Below are 14,111 nucleotides of genomic sequence, written 5' to 3' on the forward strand. Positions count from 1 at the left end.
GCTGTGTAACGGGACACTTTTTATTCTGTTACTACTCACCCATTTCATCGCCTTGCAGCATTTTTCACTATATAACGGGACATGAATTTCGGCTGTTCGAAAATAAAAAGATTTTCAATCTTAATAAATTTAGGTACATGCTTGTCGCTATACCTAGATACAAGTAAAGATAAATGGTGAAAAGCATAAATGCGTTCTGTCAAACCTTGTGAAATTTGAAATGCGTTAAAGTTACTGTGCTCCATAAACCTAGTGTTTAAAAAGAAAATCCTAAAGTCCTTTTCAAAAACCCTTTTACAAATTGCTATCAATTGCTATTCACTTACACGCGAGTTCACATCAGGGGCAAATCTAATCCGCCTCATTTATATGTGGATAATTGTTTTCCCTTGATTTCGAAAGGTGAGTTTGATGAAACGTTTTGTCGCCACGACGGCTACGGGAAAGTTATTAATCGGCTTATGAATAAATCCTGACCTCCCCACGGCACCTGTTTCCGTTGAATATATATATCCCCACCCCCCACCACCACCACGCGAAGACATTATAACGTCGCGATTGCTATTCTTTGCGCGCGTGTATTATCCGCGCGCTGATGGTTTCAGGCGACATAAAGATAGAATACGTCGATACGGGCGGGTAATAAGGCGATCTCTTTATAATCGACCCTGTCTATCGTGTACTCGACTGCGCAGACGTTTTCAAAGGGTATCTGCTGTCAACGTTAACCCAAGTATCTTTAAGCCATTATCGGGGAAAGCATCGAGTAAAATAATCTATCAGTAAACAGAAACGCTTTCCTCGAACAGAGTAGAGAAATAGAGTCTAGTGTCTTTCGCGGTTCATAAGCGGATGGTTACATGTACCAAACCGAGTATTTTATTATTTTAACGATTCCTTATCTCGTGGACAGGTTCACGTATTGTACAAATTGCAGGATAATCATTTTTCACAGTTAAAAATGAATTTACTTTTATGTTTCGAATCTGTGTTTTAAGGCCAGCGTTAGAAATCATAGGTGTTACAGTTGAAGTTTGTCAAATAAAAAGAATTTATTTATATTTATTTACGGTGACGGACGACAGAAAGTTTAAGAGGTTAGCGATTCGAGAAAAAGCACTGTAATTTTATAAACTGAAATGATATATTGGGTTGTCCGGAAAGTTCATGCCTATTTTTAAGAAAAATTCAAAGGCATATTTGAATTTTAAATATGTACCATTATTATGTACCATTATATATGTACCATTTTGTTCCACAACCTTTCCACCTCTTAAGGAATGTTCACATTTTATTTGTTTTCAGCCATTTCGATATATTCAGACCTGTATCGGCTACTAAAAATCGGCATGGACTTTCCAGACAGCCCAATATAATACTATGAGAGCAATGAATTTTTCATAAGTACATACATCATACAAAATAATAAAATTAGAAAAATGAAGCGTTTGATTGAAGCAGTAGGTAATATATTTGAAATAATGGAGCAAGTGAAGAAACAAGCTGTCTAATAATAAGATTAATAATAAGTTTCTACGATTATATTTCCTATATTTATATTGTTTTTTAACGAAACACTAACTATGTATATGTTATTGTAATTAATACAGTCAATGTTATTATAATTAAATATCTATGATATTTTGTATGTTTTCCATTATTATTAATTACGATTGACAAGCAAGGACTGTTTCGTTTATTTTACAAATCATTTTATTATCTCTTCCAAACTAAAGTTTTTCTTGCCCTATATAAATTAGAACTAATCTAATTTATTAAATTATTGACTGCACTACATTTTATACTAACTGTAATATTCATGAATTGTTTATTATTCTTTCTCATCTATGTAAATACAAGCAGAAGTTATAATTGACGTGAACGTATACACGGAAATACAAGCAGTGGTCTACGTACGTTTATTATTTTGCTACACTATTATTGTCTAAAAAATGTTCAGTTTATTTTTGTCCGATGCAGGTATCGCATAAAATAAATTAGTTATGTTCGATGTAGATGCAGTTGTATAAATAAAATAATATTTATCCCGTACCGTGTGAAGGGGATACCACAGGATATATTAGCAGTGGCAAGAATAAAATGATATGCGTTATGTGGAAGTAACAGTTACACATATACAGATGCCAATTTTAAATTTCCTTTGCCCGTCACTGTATGATTTTACAATACGATTTCTGTACAAATTAGCGTTGGAAATTATTATGGGATGGTTGATTTGCAGCCTTAAACAAGTCATCGTTTATTTCCTATAGCTACTTAAAGTCTGTTGTATTTATAAGTACTACAACTGAATTCATTAAATTTACATATACACACAATTTACTAATATTAATGTGTTAAAAGTTGCAATTGCCTTTTCCAAGAAAATAACTATGGTTAGAAACAACACATATACTTCAGTACTTTAGAATTGTGACAATATTTGTACGTAAATTGGGTTTAGTTAATTATTTAATTATAAAAGACACGAAAAGCATACCTAAAAATCATAAAAGCAAACAAATATAAATGTGTTGGTATCTTTGCAAATATCATTTTGAACTTAAATAATATTGTTAAACTTCTCGTTTACAATACGTTTTTTGTAGTTTTGCAGAAATGCGAGCGTGGAAACGTTGGATTTTAAAGATGGAAATTGATTACCTGAGAGTTGTTTGTAGTAATTATCTCGGTAGAGCGTTTCTTAGTGGAATATCTCTGTATAACGATTGAAATCTATTCTTATCGTCATTATCAACGTGACGTTGTTGCACGTCATTTAATAATGACGTCAAGGCGGAAACGGGGAGTATTATCGGAAGAAACAGAACATGAAATGATTCATGCATTGGAAAACGACAAGGGAGCCGTTAAATTAGCAAGAATATATGGTATCTGAAAAGTGTATTGGTGTTTACATTATACTCCAAGTCGGGTATAAATATTGTAATGCTCGAATTAAAGAGAATGGGTATTTAAATTACTGGCATTTGTGAAGAATTGGATAAAACTGTATACTTCTATTTTATTTTTACATGGTTATTTTTATTATTTGTACATTGATTACTGTTCAAAAATAAATAGTCAAATTTATTTAGCATTAAGCTTCCAGCTTTTCCTACCTAATTCACCAATGAAAAGCTGCTTGAGCATTGGGACATCATTTGATGGATCAATTGTTTATGTATAAAAATAGTAAAACCTTCAATGGTAAATAAACTTGTATACACTTACATTTTTTTTTCCAAACATAATTCACGTTTCAAAAACGTTAAAGTGACATAAACAGGACTTTTATTCTAATTAAAAGGATTCTCATTAAAAAAGTTTATCTGGTTTGGTCGCTTTTCGTTTTTGGAAAGCTGCAGGTGAACCTTCGAATGGCGAAAACGAATTTGCGAACGAAATTGTCACGCTTTGCGCGAAGAGCGCTTAATTGCCAAGTTCCATTCGGCTCGCTCGGCCACTCCAAAAAAATAGGTCAGGCACACTTTGCCCACTTCGGTAGCATTCACTGGCATGAATAGACTCTTAAATAAGATCGCGGCGGATCATTACTTGACGTAAACTTTACTATATTATCTCGACGATGGTCAAAGATGAAGTACTTCAAGTTGATTAGCAAAAACAAAGAAAATGCGCGAATGACTTACAATGATGGCAATCGGATTTTATCTTATTATAATGTTTAATTTTCCTTAACTAATTATTTTTCTATTTTCTTTTTTATTTAATGACTTCAGTTATCAAATTAAAACAATTACCCAAATAAAATAACATTCTACATAAAAACTGACTGAAACATAGTGAACTTTTTTGATACTCATATTATACTTCAATGGGTGAGCCAGTTATTTTTGTACTTTATTGAGTTTTGATACCTTTGTATATTTATTAATTTTATTCGCCAAATGAAAATAAGATAAATAAAATAATATCCCACAGAAAAGTCGAATCAAGCAGGATGAAAGGTTGATGTTCAGAGAAAAAGAATGTTACCTTTACTTTATGCTTAACATAAATATAAGCGAACAAAAGAATGCTGCGAGGTGCGTACACGAAGAAGATGCAAAGTTGTTTGAATTATCGAGACGACGGCCACGGGAAAGTATTTACAATCATTTCAAAGCGTTCAAGAAGCTGACGTTGGGATCTCTGATGTGGAAAAAATCGATAGACTCTCTGGGGAACTGCATTACGTGTTTTAATAATGATTCAAGTTGTTGTAAGCTTCTTAGAATAATGGAATCGTCTATTTCTAGGAAAATGACTGTATCGCTCGATAAAGTATCATTCGTGTTTGTAATTATAATTTGTAATATAATACACATAGTCGAATGTTAACACTATGTCGTCCGGTGGCACCATTGTGGTGTCAGTTCTACAGGCGCCAAACGAAAAAATCTTAATTTGATCTGCGGACAGCATAGTGTTAACACATTCGCGATTGCTGATATGAATTCACATCACTTCAAATTCTATTTCTGGTTATGAAAATCTTTTTATTTTATACACTACATATTTACAATATCGATATTTCAAAACATATTTTGTTATTTTTATCTTCGCTCTAACGATACAAATTTGCGATTTTCAGCTTCAGAATTTTATTTTCGTCAGTACTCGGTATTAGAAACGTAAAATATCTGCCGGTCGCGATTGTGTTAATAATATTACGATAAGTTTAAATATTGACTACTTATTAAAAATTGAAATTAAATTTTGAACTGCTAATCCCATGAAAAAAAAAACTGATTTCATTGTTATCGTGAATGTGGATTACACTATAAGCAGAAAATGTTAGACTTTGAAAACGTTTTAAGTGACTGATCAGAATTATCGCGGTGAACATTGTAGTACTGTTTGGGTAATGACAAACCTGATATATTGCCAGTAATTAAACAGTGTTATGGCTGTCAGGAGTAATTACCGACAGATATGTATCTCTACTGAAATACTATCCCAACAATGCATTGTATTAGGTGATTAAAATTACCCCACCAAATAAAATAGAAAGAATGCTGATGTAAAATTCTTTTGTTGCTAATCTTATGAAAAGCAATAATTTCTATTAGTATACTAGGCTACATACATATAAAGGTAAGATCATCACATTTGACATTTATATAGGCCCTATTAGGCATTTTAAAAACAATAGTGACCACAAAAAAAGATCAGGCCAAGCCAATATTTTTTAAATATATTCTCAAATATTTATATCTTTAGTTTAGGAAACAAACAGTTTAAAAGATACGAATACATAAAGATGTGTGTATTTGCCGTAATTCGACAGGTTTGTACGACGCCAAATTGCCTCTACCCATCCTCTGATTGGTTCGCACGGATGACCGTTCAATTCGCGCCTCTGTCCAAGTCTTCATTTCTTTCATATTTCTTCTAAGTGTTTGAAATAACGAAAAAATAAGTTCAGAAGTCTAGGAATAAGGATTAAGAATTAAGCTGCTATATAAATTTTGTGAAAGGATTTTTAAGTGAAATCATAGTGTAGTTATGTTCTATTACTGAAAAAAATTTTGAAATTGGTTCAATATTATCGGAGATTACCCCTACATACAAATAAACAAATTAACAAACTTTACCTCTTTACGATATTAGAATAAATAATATATGTATTTGTCCATGCAGAGACTGTATATCGTGGTCAATATTGGTGTCGATCAAAAATAGCGTCGGTCATAACTAGTATCGATCAAATTTAGTCGGCGAAATTTGTGTCGGTCATTTCCATGGAACCCAGCTACATTATGGGTTTAGCAACCTCGAGGTTCTCGAGCCAGTGGGTCCCATCAGACTGTTGCTATACCTAAAGGTACGTATTCACGAGAGCATTTTTCGACGCACGAACGGTTTGACCCTCACTTCTGGCTATCGCTCACGGCCTGTGCGCTGACGAACGCTTTTCGACTGCTGTCGGTCCATGATCAAAGGATCGTGCGTACGGCCTACAGCGGGCAAAATCGACCAAATCTATGTCAAAATCGTAGAACTCTTGAACGAAATGAGATAGAGCGATGATTCTTGTATGAAATTAAAGCTGAAACTTCATAGATTAAGAGAAAAATATAGAGAAAGTGATACGGATAATGATTGACCTTTAAAATGTAAGTTGAACTTGGACTTTTTCAACAAAATTTTAGTTTCTCACTTACTATAAATTGTAGAATTTTTTTTTTTATAGATTTTTACAATCCAAATTCAAATCTGGTCGCGAAATTTGTCTACCATTTAAGAAATTTGAGAAAAGAGCGATTTAAGTGAAAAAATTGTTCAAAATAGTGCTTTTTTCGATCAAATGTTTTAATCAAAAGATATAAATATATGCATCGTATTTATTTACATAGAATATCAAATAATGAATATAAATAAAGTAGTATGTTAATGACATAAAATGGTAGTGTCATGCGACAGGTTTATTCTCATCACGTCTCGATGCATACACACTCCCACTCTCTTCAGTCATCTGACTGCAAAGTATTATAAATTATATACACCGGATAACCAGATAATATATAAATTTACAGAAAGTCGGATGAGCGAAAGAAATAACAATGAATGAACGATTTCAAAGTAAATTTTGAAAAGTGTCATTTGACACCGTTTGGTACGTTCAGTGTAAATATCCGTATGTAAGTACGGAAAGAATATAGTATCTTAAAATGACTATGTGAACGTGGCACCCGATTTTCAGAAAGTTACCATTCTTTTATACAAAATAGTATTAGATAATATTTCGTTTGTAGTTGATTGTAGTAACAACAGTTTCTTTTTTAGTTTTTTCAATTATTAAATAAAAAAAATTGAGAAAATGACGCGCACCCGACTTCGAGACATCTCAAATCTGTTTTTTCCCACGTGATTCAGAATCGTTTGTAGTTGTTTGTAGTGATTTCCCTAACGAGGGATTTAAAAGCATTGAAAATTCACAAAGTTCATTCTTGAACGGTTAAACAAATGTTATAACTTCTAAAGCATTCTAGTACAAACGAAAAGAAAATCAACTTCAAACCATTCTGAATCACATCGAAAAAGCGGATTTAAAAAATATTAAAAATTAACGAAGTTAGCTCTTGGGAGGTTAAAAAATTGTTTATAATTGTTAATCTATTCAACTTCAAACGAAACGAAAATCACTCTGAACAACTTCAAACGAAACGAAAATCACTCTGAACAACTACAAACGATTCTGAATCACGTGGAAGAAACAGATTTGAGATATCTTGAAGTCAGGTGCGGGTTATTTTCTCAATTCTTTTTATTTAATAATTGAAAAAAACTAAAAAAGAAACTGTTGTTAATACAATTAACTACAAACGAAATACTACTATTTTATATAAAAAAAAAGTTAATTTTCTGAATGTCGCTAGGTTCACAAAGCTTTTTAAAATGTACTTAAATGAAACTTTTAATTTCACTGTGATTCAACACTGTGACTAAAAACATTATCTCGACACATAAATTAATGTGGTAAAACCGAGTTCCAATGCTTACTTTTCCTTTTTGTACATTATGTGTTATAGTAAAGTTTCAACAACTTCGTATACTTATAAATAAAACTCACTCACTCACAGTACATGTGTCCCAAATATCTGTACACCATGCTTGACCTGTAACAGTCTGAAGTAGTCGATACAAACGATATGCTTTTGTTTGATCGAAAGACGCGATACTTGTTGCTAAGTGACCATCGTTTCCACTTGTCAGCACAATGGCAAGGGATCAGATTCACGTTCAAGTATCGAGGTCGCATTCATTGAAGTTCCACTCTACGTTCTTCTTTCGTGGTACAAAACCAACAGAAGTTAACTATATAAGGTGAATGTCATAGCTGGCGACATATTCTTTTGATATATGTTTGTACGATAACAGAAAATTCTGTTATTACTCCTTGTTCATACTACAAAATAAGGGTATAGAGTACTTCAAAAAAGTAAAAAAATTACGTCAAGTACATGAAAAAGTGAAGGACTCAAGGAGTTATCATTGAAAAATAGAAGATCCCTATAAAAAACTACAAGAAAGTAGAAAAAGATGTGAAATCGAAATAAGCTGCCAGATGATTTTCCTAGATTTCCGCGGCCTGGAGTCAAATGTTTGGCGTGGCCAGGCAAGGCATTCTTAGATCATCAATACCCACACTTTCTCTCTTACAGGCTTTCAGGTAATTTGTCAATTTAAAACTCTGACAATATTATGAGTACACTTTCATTGTATTGCGTTTTAATATATTTCTGAGGTCATTCATCGACGCCAATATCTTTACTCTCGCAAGCTTTCAGATAATTTGTCAGTTTAAAACTCTGACAATATCAGTACACTTTCATTATATTGCGTTTTAAAATAATTGTTGTTCATCGACACCTTGACCTTGCCTGGCCACGCCAAGCATTTGACTTCCAGGCCGCGGAAATCTAGGCAAATCATCTGGCAGCTCATTTCGATTTCACATCTTTTTCTACTTTCTTATAGTTCTTTATGGGGATCTTCTATTTTTCAATGACAACTCCTTGAGTCCTCCACTTTTTCATGTACTTGGCGTAATTTTTTTACTTTTTTGAAGTTTTTTTATCAGATCTCACTTTTTTTTTACAAATAACTTATTACATAGAATCTATTTTAAATTTATAAAAATAAAATTGATATTTCTGTAAACTCTACATAAGAAGTCTAAATTATTCTTTGTTTCTTTAATTGAATAGAGTAAAATAAAGGGAGAAGGGATAACAAAAGTGAATATATATATATATTTCATATAATTTATTAATTATAAACACTTATTCGTTCAATTTATAAATAATTATGTATACCTGCAATTTTTTTTCTTGCTGCAAGAAATTTTAATGTTAATGATGAAATAAGAAAATAACTCCATTTCTATAAGCTCTACATAAAAAGTCTAACTAAATTAAAAACACTAGTGGTATGGATCTATTCTATATGAATGAAGGTAGCTGACAATTCAGATTTTGACAACTTACCTTGTAATGAAAATGGATAAACATTTTCCAACAGTTGCTGCAATTTGTTAACGAATAACCTCCAAGCCTGTGGTTCCTTTTATTTGTATAAGCTCTGCATAAAAAGCTTAAATTCAAAACACATTGGTGGTATGGATCTATATTAAAAACAGTTTTCTGTATAAATAAAGGTATTTCGCAATTCAGATTTTGACAACTTACCTTGTAGTCAAGATCGATCAACACTTTACAACACTGGCTGCAATTTGTTATTAAACCCTACATAAAAAGTCTAAATTTGCTGATATAAATATAATTAATAATGCAATAGTGTAAAAACTTTTGACACTTGGCAGGTTATGAATGATGACATCTGTTTCGACTCTCAACGCTCGATGGCCGACGAGCCATGCCGAACCGAATGATTCCGAAAGTCGACGAACGACACTCGGCTTTTGGTTAGCTTCTATTGGCTAAGGGTTGACAACGGGAAAATCATACGAAAAATACCGTTTCTGACAGATTCATGATATGATATTACGATATCTTAGTTGTACGTGGACCAATTTTATTGATTTTGGTTTTATTCGAAAGCTTATATGCGGTTTACATCAGAAAAATGCCTTTAAATTTAGAAAATATTGCAGGCGTGGTGAGATATACATGAAAGAAGTTTCAGGTTAGGTTGGAATGGACCATCTCTCCTGTAAAAGATACGTGTTAGCTCCAATGCCAGGTATATATATGCGGTGACGGATAATTTTTCGTGTACTTGGCGCCGAGACACTACCGCGTCTCTAGATGAATCAATATACCTTCTTTATTTTAACCTCTTTACGCCCTTGGCCACATATGTGAACGACTAGTTTTTTATAATTATAATTACTGTCAATAATAAAAAGAACAATAATTTGATAATAACAAAAAACATCGTCCCTGAAAAGGTTAAACTAATGTTTCAGTTTATATTTGAATTCTTAAGAAATTCTTATAATTAGATCCATAAAATTTCTTATGCTGTTCAAGTGGAATTTTAGAAGAATTAAAAAAACTGAGATTTCACAGTTTAGAACGTTTAATCATTTTGTGACAGACTGCATAACTTTTTGGAATACGTGTCGTGTTTATTACATTTGATAACCTATTAGGTCTTTTCAAAAATAGTATTGCCTACAGGAGAAACACAACAGGCAAGACCAAATTTATATAAAAATATTAGCAAATCTTTGTTTAACAACTTTATCAAGGTTCGCATTTTTTAGGATCAATTCATATAGTTTTTATATCATGATTTTATTTACCACCGAATTATTTTACCGATAATTAATCTTCACTTGTTTAGCTCTTTCATCTCACAATTAATTAAACGTCTCTGACAGGACATTTTAACCGGGATAAAATTACTTTCATAAAAGTCGGACAGAATGTAATATTGACAACCTAGACCTAACATATGATAGGTTTTAACACCTTCTTAAAAATAGTATTGCCTATAGGAAGCACATAATGCGCAAGACAAAATTTACTTAAAATTATTTGCATATCTCTATTCAAGAAATTTATCAAACTTAGCGTTCTTATTTTAGTAAAATAGTTTTACTTTGAGGATAAACCTTTATTATCTATAGCTCTTTTGAACTCATAATTAATTAAACGCATTTTATGAGACATTTTAACCGGGATAGAATTACTTCCATACGAATCGCGCAGAACTCGTAAACCTAATACGGACTTCCTAAAGCTGAACCTAATTTCTAAACCTAAAGTTCGCGTAACATTCGCGAAATTGATGGCGGAATGCGCAGTGGCGAGTAGCATAGTAACGCGCAAGACATCATTTGTGCTGGTACTAGCTCGTCAAAGTAAATCTCCAGCCAAAGTGAACGGAGTATCCACTGATTCCTGTTCTCTGCCAGCATCCCAATTGCACTGGGCCCTTGTCATTCTCCATAACAGTGCGCTGAATGTATCACCAGCTGCAGTTCCATAGCTGTGCATGAAAGGGATGTAATTAATGCGCGAACAACGTCCTGTCTGCACGATATCGAACGTCGCCAAATTCTCGCGTCCCTCCAACTTCGACTGTTTCGTCTTCTTCGAAGTTATCTGTCTGCCCAATGATGTTTAGGTCGTTACGTACAGACTGCTTTACATATACATTGATCGCACGTCAATCGACGTTAACACTGATTTTTATAATTCGTTTATAAAAATAAACGTTTACCTTTAAATTTTCTTAATTATCTCAAGTTCAATTATCTTTATACATAATACCATTAGTGTTACTGTAATTAGTGTTACCGTAATACTATTAGTAAACGTTATAAGTGCATAAGTACCTTCTCCTCTAATTACGACTTTATTATAATTAACATTTCAAATGAACCACCGACATTTTACGTGCATATGTATCGCACTGTTTAATCGATGTCAAATTTATTCGAATTTCAAAAAGTCAACTGTGATAAACAAAGTTAAATCAAGATATTAATTTATACATTTATACAATTGAAAATTAAATGTAATAAGCATGAAAAGGCATAATCATTGTGTGACTGAAAATTTTGCAAAAGTTATTTTTTACGTTTTTATCTCAAGACCTGATTAGACTTTAAGCCATATCTATGGATAATAATAACCCCAATGGTCTTCCCGATATATTCCTTATTTGTGAATATGTTATATAAATTAATGTTTTGGGCATATCATACAGAGAAATCAATTTTATATACGAAAGTTGAATAAACTTCTTCTCTATTTTTTCTAACAAGAATTTTAACGTTCCCTAATAAAAAACAAATTAAATAAAATCTCAGGTTTCTCAACATCTTCAACAATTAATAATTGATACACGAAGCCTCAAACGTCATCATTCTTGACTTTCGTCTTCATTTTTCATTTTGGAACCCAGAATTACCCTTTCGAAGGATATCCGTTTGTAGATAAATACTCTGTATACATTCTTATCCCCTTTAGATAACGATAAAACCTTCGCAGATTTCAATAAACTCCGTTCATCGTTGATTCTTTCTTAGATGAGGTGTTTCCAGCGTATCGTTAGGATCTTCACACGAGTCGGTACTTAATTGACGAGATTAGATTGCTACCAATACGTCAATGTCGAGTTTCATCGTAAAGTTAGCTCCTCGAACGTGGAACTTCCCTTTTTTTCCACTCTCTTTTGTTCATGCGCCGTTTCCAGCGTGCAACGTTAATAACTAACCATTCGACGAAGTTATTAATAAAGTTATCGAGGGCGTGTGACGCTGATTTATTGATCAACAGGAAACGCGTCGGTACGTGTTGCGGTTCGGAGTGTACGTGATCCCACGGGTATCGCAGATATTCATCGTTTGCAGTGACATTTCGTTACCTGATGACTGTCAACCTCTTCAACAGAATGCAATGTCCAATTTCAGCAGAGTCCTATTCTACATATAATGTATCATGTTTCGTGCCGGACCAATTTTTTGGTTACTTTTCGTTCAGATTGCGTGGATCGTATTTACCCCACGCAATCACGATTAACACATTATCTACCGATTTATTTAGAAGGAATCTGCACTTTAGAAAAGAACTTTTTACATTGGTGTACATGGTACAAAGTTATATGGTTCAAGGGAGCAAATTATATGGAGAAAGTATTTTTATTGTAAGTGAGGTGGTGGGGTAGATTTAAAAAACAAATGATTATTTTGAATGAATATTATATGGTTTTATTTACAATTAGATACCATTTGTTTAACCGACTCATCACTTTATCCATCGATTTATCATACGTGGTAATTTCTTGTAATAAAAAGCCTCGATGTTCTACCATTGTTGGATAGACGCGGCTTGCGTTAAATCTACTGAATTTGACCTCGAATATAAAGTTTTATATTACAATGAATGACCATGTATGATAGGTCGATGAATTTGTTTAAACAAATGCTATCTTACTATAGATAAAAATATATAAGCTTCTGTTAAAAAAAAATTAATTTGTTTGTCACATCTCGTCCAATACTTTCTTTACAACAAAATTATTTATTTCAAATAAATTGTTCCTTATAGGCAAATAACTTTTGTAAAAACATTTCTTCGATAGTTACATTCCATCGCGATATACTTAACAATTCCGATTCAAACGAAACACCTTTTATATTGAGACAAGCTGGCATTGACTCGTGCATACTGTTACAGCATAAGATACAGTGAGTAATTTTAATTTTCGAACACTATAATTCTTACTGCCTACCATTGTAATTTAGTTCACAATAAAGAAAAGCAAAATTTAATTCCTAATTGCATGACTACATCGGGACTAAAGTAATTAACAAAAGCATAAGTTTTATTAATTTTATTCATATAGTATAAAACGTTAGGCATATAATATATTTTAAATGAAATAATATCTGATTTTTAAGTTACATTAATATTCGAACACCTTGTAATGTAACTTCCTTGAGTTCTTATGATACTTTGCAAATGTGACGTATGTTTACCTAAATACATTACGAGCTGCGTACATTTTTTCAAGCCTCAGAGGATTGTATTTCGATATTCACTGTGTACCCTAGCGATAATGGAACATAAAAATACACTTCGTTTGACATACGCCAATTTGTCATTTCTCACAATGCAAAAGGTAAATCGTATATAGAGAGATTGCAGGAATGCGTAAGCTTTCAAAAAATCATTGTTAAAATTTTAGAAGGTTATTCTAATTATTTTCGTTTTTACAGCCGATTCAACACAGTTCAAAATAGAAGAATGGATTTAAGAGAACATGTGAAATGATAGTTCAAGAAAAACAAAAATGAATGAACACAAACTAATCAATTAGCAATATTAAGTTACATATACGAATTATCTTTGGTAATACGAAACGGAAGCTCATTAAAAATGTACAGTAAGAGATATTATTAAAAGATTTAAATGTGAAGATCGGATTAAATCTATTCCTCAAAAAAGCCAGCCCAAAATTTTTAGAAACTCGTGACAAAATAAAAATTATAAAAAAAAATAATGAAAGATCTTAATTAAATGCACCAAAATTAGCTGATGAATGTTTAGAAGAGACTGCAAAAAAATGCATCCCCAAACAATGTGCAAAATATGAAAAAAAAAAGTAGCTATAACGGACAAGTTGTT

General features: G+C 32.3%; 1 protein-coding gene and 1 long non-coding RNA gene across 15 annotated transcripts in view; one reads left to right on the forward strand and one right to left on the reverse strand.

Annotated features, from left to right (window-relative positions):
* LOC128891195 (inositol 1,4,5-trisphosphate receptor) overlaps positions 1–14,111 on the forward strand; it is a 112,654-nt gene that overhangs the window by 48,427 nt on the left and 50,116 nt on the right. The window lies entirely within an intron of this gene.
* On the reverse strand, positions 8,806–9,334 carry LOC128891311 (uncharacterized). Its single transcript, XR_008460795.1, has 3 exons — positions 9,198–9,334; positions 8,993–9,133; positions 8,806–8,839 (listed from the first exon to the last, which is right to left on the reverse strand). It is a non-coding gene; the product is annotated as an uncharacterized LOC128891311 (long non-coding RNA).

The sequence above is a fragment of the Hylaeus anthracinus genome, unplaced genomic scaffold (genome assembly GCF_026225885.1).
Source record: "Hylaeus anthracinus isolate JK02 unplaced genomic scaffold, UHH_iyHylAnth1.0_haploid 12001, whole genome shotgun sequence".
Classification (NCBI taxonomy): Eukaryota; Metazoa; Arthropoda; class Insecta; order Hymenoptera; family Colletidae; genus Hylaeus; species Hylaeus anthracinus.